Below are 9,682 nucleotides of genomic sequence, written 5' to 3' on the forward strand. Positions count from 1 at the left end.
GAACACCACGAAACGATCCGACCACTCCTTCGACCTGTTTTGGGGTTTTGCAGTTTTCCATGGGGTATTTTGTATGGGGAAAACCGACCCATGCCCGTATCTCCGTACCTAAGCGTCTGACGGTCTTGGACCCCTTTAGGTAAAAGTTGCATTCCGTCGAGCTGAACATTTCACTAGAACATCGCGAAACGATCCGACGCCTCCTTCTGGGAGTTTTTGGGGTCCGAAGGTTTTCTGGGACTTAGTCTCTGGAGCAACATTTCTGAAGCTCGGCACGAGCAACCACGCACGTGTCTTATATCTCCGTAAGTAAGGGTCTGACGGTCTTGGACGCCTTTAGCAAAAAGTTGCGCCCTATCGAATGGAACATTTCACTAGAACACCACGAAACGATCCGACCACTCCTTCGACCTGTTTTGGGGTTTTGCAGTTTTCCATGGGGTATTTTGTATGGGGAAAACCGACCCATGCCCGTATCTCCGTACCTAAGCGTCTGACGGTCTTGGACCCCTTTAGGTAAAAGTTGCATTCCGTCGAGCTGAACATTTCACTAGAACATCGCGAAACGATCCGACGCCTCCTTCTGGGAGTTTTTGGGGTCCGAAGGTTTTCTGGGACTTAGTCTCTGGAGCAACATTTCTGAAGCTCGGCACGAGCAACCACGCACGTGTCTTATATCTCCGTAAGTAAGGGTCTGACGGTCTTGGACACCTTTAGCAAAAAGTTGCGCCCTATCGAATGGAACATTTCACTAGAACACCACGAAACGATCCGACCACTCCTTCGACCTGTTTTGGGGTTTTGCAGTTTTCCATGGGGTATTTTGTATGGGGAAAACCGACCCATGCCCGTATCTCCGTACCTAAGCGTCTGACGGTCTTGGACCCCTTTAGGTAAAAGTTGCATTCCGTCGAGCTGAACATTTCACTAGAACATCGCGAAACGATCCGACGCCTCCTTCTGGGAGTTTTTGGGGTCCGAAGGTTTTCTGGGACTTAGTCTCTGGAGCAACATTTCTGAAGCTCGGCACGAGCAACCACGCACGTGTCTTATATCTCCGTAAGTAAGGGTCTGACGGTCTTGGACACCTTTAGCAAAAAGTTGCGCCCTATCGAATGGAACATTTCACTAGAACACCACGAAACGATCCGACCACTCCTTCGACCTGTTTTGGGGTTTTGCAGTTTTCCATGGGGTATTTTGTATGGGGAAAACCGACCCATGCCCGTATCTCCGTACCTAAGCGTCTGACGGTCTTGGACCCCTTTAGGTAAAAGTTGCATTCCGTCGAGCTGAACATTTCACTAGAACATCGCGAAACGATCCGACGCCTCCTTCTGGGAGTTTTTGGGGTCCGAAGGTTTTCTGGGACTTAGTCTCTGGAGCAACATTTCTGAAGCTCGGCACGGGCAACCACGCACGTGTCTTATATCTCCGTAAGTAAGGGTCTGACGGTCTTGGACACCTTTAGCAAAAAGTTGCGCCCTATCGAATGGAACATTTCACTAGAACACCACGAAACGATCCGACCACTCTTTCGACCTGTTTTGGGGTTTTGCAGTTTTCCATGGGGTATTTTGTATGGGGAAAACCGACCCATGCCCGTATCTCCGTACCTAAGCGTCTGACGGTCTTGGACCCCTTTAGGTAAAAGTTGCATTCCGTCGAGCTGAACATTTCACTAGAACATCGCGAAACGATCCGACGACTCCTTCTGGAAGTTTTTGGGGTCGGAAGGTTTTCTGGGACTTAGTCTCTGGAGCAACATTTCTGAAGCTCGGCACGAGCAACCACGCACGTGTCTTATATCTCCGTAAGTAAGGGTCTGACGGTCTTGGACACCTTTAGCAAAAAGTTGCGCCCTATCGAATGGAACATTTCACTAGAACATCACGAAACGATCCGACCACTCCTTCGACCTGTTTTGGGGTTTTGCAGTTTTCCATGGGGTATTTTGTATGGGGAAAACCGACCCATGCCCGTATCTCCGTAGCTAAGCGTCTGACGGTCTTGGACCCCTTTAGGTAAAAGTTGCATTCCGTCGAGCTGAACATTTCACTAGAACATCGCGAAACGATCCGACGACTCCTTCTGGGAGTTTTTGGGGTCGGAAGGTTTTCTGGGACTTAGTCTCTGGAGCAACATTTCTGAAGCTCGGCACGAGCAACCACGCACGTGTCTTATATCTCCGTAAGTAAGGGTCTGACGGTCTTGGACACCTTTAGCAAAAAGTTGCGCCCTATCGAATGGAACATTTCACTAGAACATCACGAAACGATCCGACCACTCCTTCGACCTGTTTTGGGGTTTTGCAGTTTTCCATGGGGTATTTTGTATGGGGAAAACCGACCCATGCCCGTATCTCCGTACCTAAGCGTCTGACGGTCTTGGACCCCTTTAGGTAAAAGCTGCATTCCGTCGAGCTGAACATTTCACTAGAACATCGCGAAACGATCCGACGCCTCCTTCTGGGAGTTTTTGGGGTCCGAAGGTTTTCTGGGACTTAGTCTCTGGAGCAACATTTCTGAAGCTCGGCACGAGCAACCACGCACGTGTCTTATATCTCCGTAAGTAAGGGTCTGACGGTCTTGGACACCTTTAGCAAAAAGTTGCGCCCTATCGAATGGAACATTTCACTAGAACACCACGAAACGATCCGACCACTCCTTCGACCTGTTTTGGGGTTTTGCAGTTTTCCATGGGGTATTTTGTATGGGGAAAACCGACCCATGCCCGTATCTCCGTACCTAAGCGTCTGACGGTCTTGGACCCCTTTAGGTAAAAGTTGCATTCCGTCGAGCTGAACATTTCACTAGAACATCGCGAAACGATCCGACGCCTCCTTCTGGGAGTTTTTGGGGTCCGAAGGTTTTCTGGGACTTAGTCTCTGGAGCAACATTTCTGAAGCTCGGCACGAGCAACCACGCACGTGTCTTATATCTCCGTAAGTAAGGGTCTGACGGTCTTGGACACCTTTAGCAAAAAGTTGCGCCCTATCGAATGGAACATTTCACTAGAACACCACGAAACGATCCGACCACTCCTTCGACCTGTTTTGGGGTTTTGCAGTTTTCCATGGGGTATTTTGTATGGGGAAAACCGACCCATGCCCGTATCTCCGTACCTAAGCGTCTGACGGTCTTGGACCCCTTTAGGTAAAAGTTGCATTCCGTCGAGCTGAACATTTCACTAGAACATCGCGAAACGATCCGACGCCTCCTTCTGGGAGTTTTTGGGGTCCGAAGGTTTTCTGGGACTTAGTCTCTGGAGCAACATTTCTGAAGCTCGGCACGGGCAACCACGCACGTGTCTTATATCTCCGTAAGTAAGGGTCTGACGGTCTTGGACACCTTTAGCAAAAAGTTGCGCCCTATCGAATGGAACATTTCACTAGAACACCACGAAACGATCCGACCACTCTTTCGACCTGTTTTGGGGTTTTGCAGTTTTCCATGGGGTATTTTGTATGGGGAAAACCGACCCATGCCCGTATCTCCGTACCTAAGCGTCTGACGGTCTTGGACCCCTTTAGGTAAAAGTTGCATTCCGTCGAGCTGAACATTTCACTAGAACATCGCGAAACGATCCGACGACTCCTTCTGGAAGTTTTTGGGGTCGGAAGGTTTTCTGGGACTTAGTCTCTGGAGCAACATTTCTGAAGCTCGGCACGAGCAACCACGCACGTGTCTTATATCTCCGTAAGTAAGGGTCTGACGGTCTTGGACACCTTTAGCAAAAAGTTGCGCCCTATCGAATGGAACATTTCACTAGAACATCACGAAACGATCCGACCACTCCTTCGACCTGTTTTGGGGTTTTGCAGTTTTCCATGGGGTATTTTGTATGGGGAAAACCGACCCATGCCCGTATCTCCGTAGCTAAGCGTCTGACGGTCTTGGACCCCTTTAGGTAAAAGTTGCATTCCGTCGAGCTGAACATTTCACTAGAACATCGCGAAACGATCCGACGACTCCTTCTGGGAGTTTTTGGGGTCGGAAGGTTTTCTGGGACTTAGTCTCTGGAGCAACATTTCTGAAGCTCGGCACGAGCAACCACGCACGTGTCTTATATCTCCGTAAGTAAGGGTCTGACGGTCTTGGACACCTTTAGCAAAAAGTTGCGCCCTATCGAATGGAACATTTCACTAGAACATCACGAAACGATCCGACCACTCCTTCGACCTGTTTTGGGGTTTTGCAGTTTTCCATGGGGTATTTTGTATGGGGAAAACCGACCCATGCCCGTATCTCCGTACCTAAGCGTCTGACGGTCTTGGACCCCTTTAGGTAAAAGTTGCATTCCGTCGAGCTGAACATTTCACTAGAACATCGCGAAACGATCCGACGACTCCTTCTGGGAGTTTTTGGGGTCCGAAGGTTTTCTGGGACTTAGTCTCTGGAGCAACATTTCTGAAGCTCGGCACGAGCAACCACGCACGTGTCTTATATCTCCGTAAGTAAGGGTCTGACGGTCTTGGACACCTTTAGCAAAAAGTTGCGCCCTATCGAATAGAACATTTCACTAGAACACCACGAAACGATCCGACCACTCCTTCGACCTGTTTTGGGGTTTTGCAGTTTTCCATGGGGTATTTTGTATGGGGAAAACCGACCCATGCCCGTATCTCCGTACCTAAGCGTCTGACGGTCTTGGACCCCTTTAGGTAAAAGTTGCATTCCGTCGAGCTGAACATTTCACTAGAACATCGCGAAACGATCCGACGACTCCTTCTGGGAGTTTCTGGGGTCCGAAGGTTTTCTGGGACTTAGTCTCTGGAGCAACATTTCTGAAGCTCGGCACGAGCAACCACGCACGTGTCTTATATCTCCGTAAGTAAGGGTCTGACGGTCTTGGACACCTTTAGCAAAAAGTTGCGCCCTATCGAATGGAACATTTCACTAGAACACCACGAAACGATCCGACCACTCCTTCGACCTGTTTTTGGGTTTTGCAGTTTTCCATGGGGTATTTTGTATGGGGAAAACCGACCCATGCCCGTATCTCCGTACCTAAGCGTCTGACGGTCTTGGACCCCTTTAGGTAAAAGTTGCATACCGTCGAGCTGAACATTTCACTAGAACATCGCGAAACGATCCGACGACTCCTTCTGGGAGTTTTTGGGGTCCGAAGGTTTTCTGGGACTTAGTCTCTGGAGCAACATTTCTGAAGCTCGGCACGAGCAACCACGCACGTGTCTTATATCTCCGTAAGTAAGGGTCTGACGGTCTTGGACACCTTTAGCAAAAAGTTGCGCCCTATCGAGTGGAACATTTCACTAGAACACCACGAAACGATCCGACCACTCCTTCGACCTGTTTTTGGGTTTTGCAGTTTTCCATGGGGTATTTTGTATGGGGAAAACCGACCCATGCCCGTATCTCCGTACCTAAGCGTCTGACGGTCTTGGACCCCTTTAGGTAAAAGTTGCATTTCGTCGAGCTGAACATTTCACTAGAACATCGCGAAACGATCCGACGACTCCTTCTGGGAGTTTTTGGGGTCGGAAGGTTTTCTGGGACTTAGTCTCTGGAGCAACATTTCTGAAGCTCGGCACGAGCAACCACGCACGTGTCTTATATCTCCGTAAGTAAGTGTCTGACGGTCTTGGACACCTTTAGCAAAAAGTTGCGCCCTATCGAATGGAACATTTCACTAGAACACCACGAAACGATCCGACCACTCCTTCGACCTGTTTTGGGGTTTTGCAGTTTTCCATGGGGTATTTTGTATGGGGAAAACCGACCCATGCCCGTATCTCCGTACCTAAGCGTCTGACGGTCTTGGACCCCTTTAGGTAAAAGTTGCATTCCGTCGAGCTGAACATTTCACTAGAACATCGCGAAACGATCCGACGACTCCTTCTGGGAGTTTTTGGGGTCGGAAGGTTTTCTGGGACTTAGTCTCTGGAGCAACATTTCTGAAGCTCGGCACGAGCAACCACGCACGTGTCTTATATCTCCGTAAGTAAGGGTCTGACGGTCTTGGACACCTTTAGCAAAAAGTTGCGCCCTATCGAATGGAACATTTCACTAGAACACCACGAAACAATCCGACCACTCCTTCGACCTGTTTTGGGGTTTTGCAGTTTTCCATGGGGTATTTTGTATGGGGAAAACCGACCCATGCCCGTATCTCCGTACCTAAGCGTCCGACGGTCTTGGACCCCTTTAGGTAAAAGTTGCATACCGTCGAGCTGAACATTTCACTAGAACATCGCGAAACGATCCGACGACTCCTTGTGGGAGTTTTTGGGGTCGGAAGGTTTTCTGGGACTTAGTCTCTGGAGCAACATTTCTGAAGCTCGGCACGGGCAACCACGCACGTGTCTTATATCTCCGTAAGTAAGGGTCTGACGGTCTTGGACACCTTTAGCAAAAAGTTGCGCCCTATCGAATGGAACATTTCACTAGAACACCACGAAACGATCCGACCACTCCTTCGACCTGTTTTGGGGTTTTGCAGTTTTCCATGGGGTATTTTGTATGGGGAAAACCGACCCATGCCCGTATCTCCGTACCTAAGCGTCTGACGGTCTTGGACCCCTTTAGGTAAAAGTTGCATTCCGTCGAGCTGAACATTTCACTAGAACATCGCGAAACGATCCGACGACTCCTTCTGGGAGTTTTTGGGGTCCGAAGGTTTTCTGGGACTTAGTCTCTGGAGCAACATTTCTGAAGCTCGGCACGAGCAACCACGCACGTGTCTTATATCTCCGTAAGTAAGGGTCTGACGGTCTTGGACACCTGTAGCAAAAAGTTGCGCTCTATCGAATGGAACATTTCACTAGAACACCACGAAACGATCCGACCACTCCTTCGACCTGTTTTGGGGTTTTGCAGTTTTCCATGGGGTATTTTGTATGGGGAAAACCGACCCATGCCCGTATCTCCGTACCTAAGCGTCTGACGGTCTTGGACCCCTTTAGGTAAAAGTTGCATTCCGTCGAGCTGAACATTTCACTAGAACATCGCGAAACGATCCGACGACTCCTTCTGGGAGTTTTTGGGGTCCGAAGGTTTTCTGGGACTTAGTCTCTGGAGCAACATTTCTGAAGCTTGGCACGGGCAACCACGCACGTGTCTTATATCTCCGTAAGTAAGTGTCTGACGGTCTTGGACACCTTTAGCAAAAAGTTGCGTATAACCATCCTCGTCAATACTCTCGAACACTGTAACTCGATCCGACCACTCCTTGGTATACTTTTGTGGGTTGCCAGTTTCGGTTGGGACTTAGTCTCTGGAGACCAAATTCTGAAGCTCGGCGTGGGTACCGGTTTTTCGTGCAAGTCAGAGGGCCTCGACCGCCCCGAGAACCCGACCTTCAGGATTTTGGCCATTTTTGGGGGTGCACAAAAGTGTTCGTAATCAACCTCGGATTGTACTTTTCATCATCTAGGGGCACCGTAGGGACCGAAAAAAGTGGTTTCGCATGATAGTCCACCTCGACCCATGTCGACCCTTGCGCGACCCCGACCTTCAGGATTTTGCTCTACGGAAGGGGGTCTACTTGTGCGCAACCCCGACCTTCAGGATTTTGCTCTACGGAAGGGGGTGCACAAAAGTGTTCGTAATCAACCTCGGATTGTACTTTTCATCATCTAGGGGCACCGTAGGGACCGAAAAAAGTGGTTTCGCATGATAGTCCACCTCGACCCATGTCGACCCTTGCGCGACCCCGACCTGCAGGATTTTGCTCTACGGAAGGGGGTGCACAAAAGTGTTCGTAATCAACCTCGGATTGTACTTTTCATCATCTAGGGGCACCGTAGGGACCGAAAAAAGTGGTTTCGCATGATAGTCCACCTCGACCCATGTCGACCCTTGCGCGACCCCGACCTTCAGGATTTTGCTCTACGGAAGGGGGTGCACAAAAGTGTTCGTAATCAACCTCGGATTGTACTTTTCATCATCTAGGGGCACCGTAGGGACCGAAAAAAGTGGTTTCGCATGATAGTCCACCTCGACCCATGTCGACCCTTGTGCGACCCCGACCTTCAGGATTTTGCTCTACGGAAGGGGGTGCACAAAAGTGTTCGTAATCAACCTCGGATTGTACTTTTCATCATCTAGGGGCACCGTAGGGACCGAAAAAAGTGGTTTCGCATGATAGTCCACCTCGACCCATGTCGACCCTTGCGCGACCCCGACCTTCAGGATTTTGCTCTACGGAAGGGGGTCGACTTGTGCGCAACCCCGACCTTCAGGATTTTGCTCTACGGAAGGGGGTGCACAAAAGTGTTCGTAATCAACCTCGGATTGTACTTTTCATCATCTAGGGGCACCGTAGGGACCGAAAAAAGTGGTTTCGCATGATAGTCCACCTCGACCCATGTCGACCCTTGCGCGACCCCGACCTTCAGGATTTTGCTCTACGGAAGGGGGTCTACCCTTGCGCGACCCCGACCTTCAGGATTTTGCTCTACGGAAGGGGGTCTACTTGTGCGCAACCCCGACCTTCAGGATTTTGCTCTACGGAAGGGGGTGCACAAAAGTGTTCGTAATCAACCTCGGATTGTACTTTTCATCATCTAGGGGCACCGTAGGGACCGAAAAAAGTGGTTTCGCATGATAGTCCACCTCGACCCATGTCGACCCTTGCGCGACCCCGACCTTCAGGATTTTGCTCTACGGAAGGGGGTCTACCCTTGCGCGACCCCGACCTTCAGGATTTTGCTCTACGGAAGGGGGTCTACTTGTGCGCAACCCCGACCTTCAGGATTTTGCTCTACGGAAGGGGGTGCACAAAAGTGTTCGTAATCAACCTCGGATTGTACTTTTCATCATCTAGGGGCACCGTAGGGACCGAAAAAAGTGGTTTCGCATGATAGTCCACCTCGACCCATGTCGACCCTTGCGCGACCCCGACCTTCAGGATTTTGCTCTACGGAAGGGGGTGCACAAAAGTGTTCGTAATCAACCTCGGATTGTACTTTTCATCATCTAGGGGCACCGTAGGGACCGAAAAAAGTGGTTTCGCATGATAGTCCACCTCGACCCATGTCGACCCTTGCGCGACCCCGACCTTCAGGATTTTGCTCTACGGAAGGGGGTGCACACTTGTGCGCAACCCCGACCTTCAGGATTTTGCTCTACGGAAGGGGGTGCACAAAAGTGTTCGTAATCAACCTCGGATTGTACTTTTCATCATCTAGGGGCACCGTAGGGACCGAAAAAAGTGGTTTCGCATGATAGTCCACCTCGACCCATGTCGACCCTTGCGCGACCCCGACCTTCAGGATTTTGCTCTACGGAAGGGGGTGCACAAAAGTGTTCGTAATCAACCTCGGATTGTACTTTTCATCATCTAGGGGCACCGTAGGGACCGAAAAAAGTGGTTTCGCATGATAGTCCACCTCGACCCATGTCGACCCTTGCGCGACCCCGACCTTCAGGATTTTGCTCTACGGAAGGGGGTGCACAAAAGTGTTCGTAATCAACCTCGGATTGTACTTTTCATCATCTAGGGGCACCGTAGGGACCGAAAAAAGTGGTTTCGCATGATAGTCCACCTCGACCCATGTCGACCCTTGCGCGACCCCGACCTTCAGGATTTTGCTCTACGGAAGGGGGTGCACACTTGTGCGCAACCCCGACCTTCAGGATTTTGCTCTACGGAAGGGGGTGCACAAAAGTGTTCGTAATCAACCTCGGATTGTACTTTTCATCATCTAGGGGCACCGTAG

This window comes from Anopheles nili (assembly GCF_943737925.1).
Source record: "Anopheles nili chromosome X unlocalized genomic scaffold, idAnoNiliSN_F5_01 X_unloc_12, whole genome shotgun sequence".
NCBI lineage: Eukaryota > Metazoa > Arthropoda > Insecta > Diptera > Culicidae > Anopheles > Anopheles nili.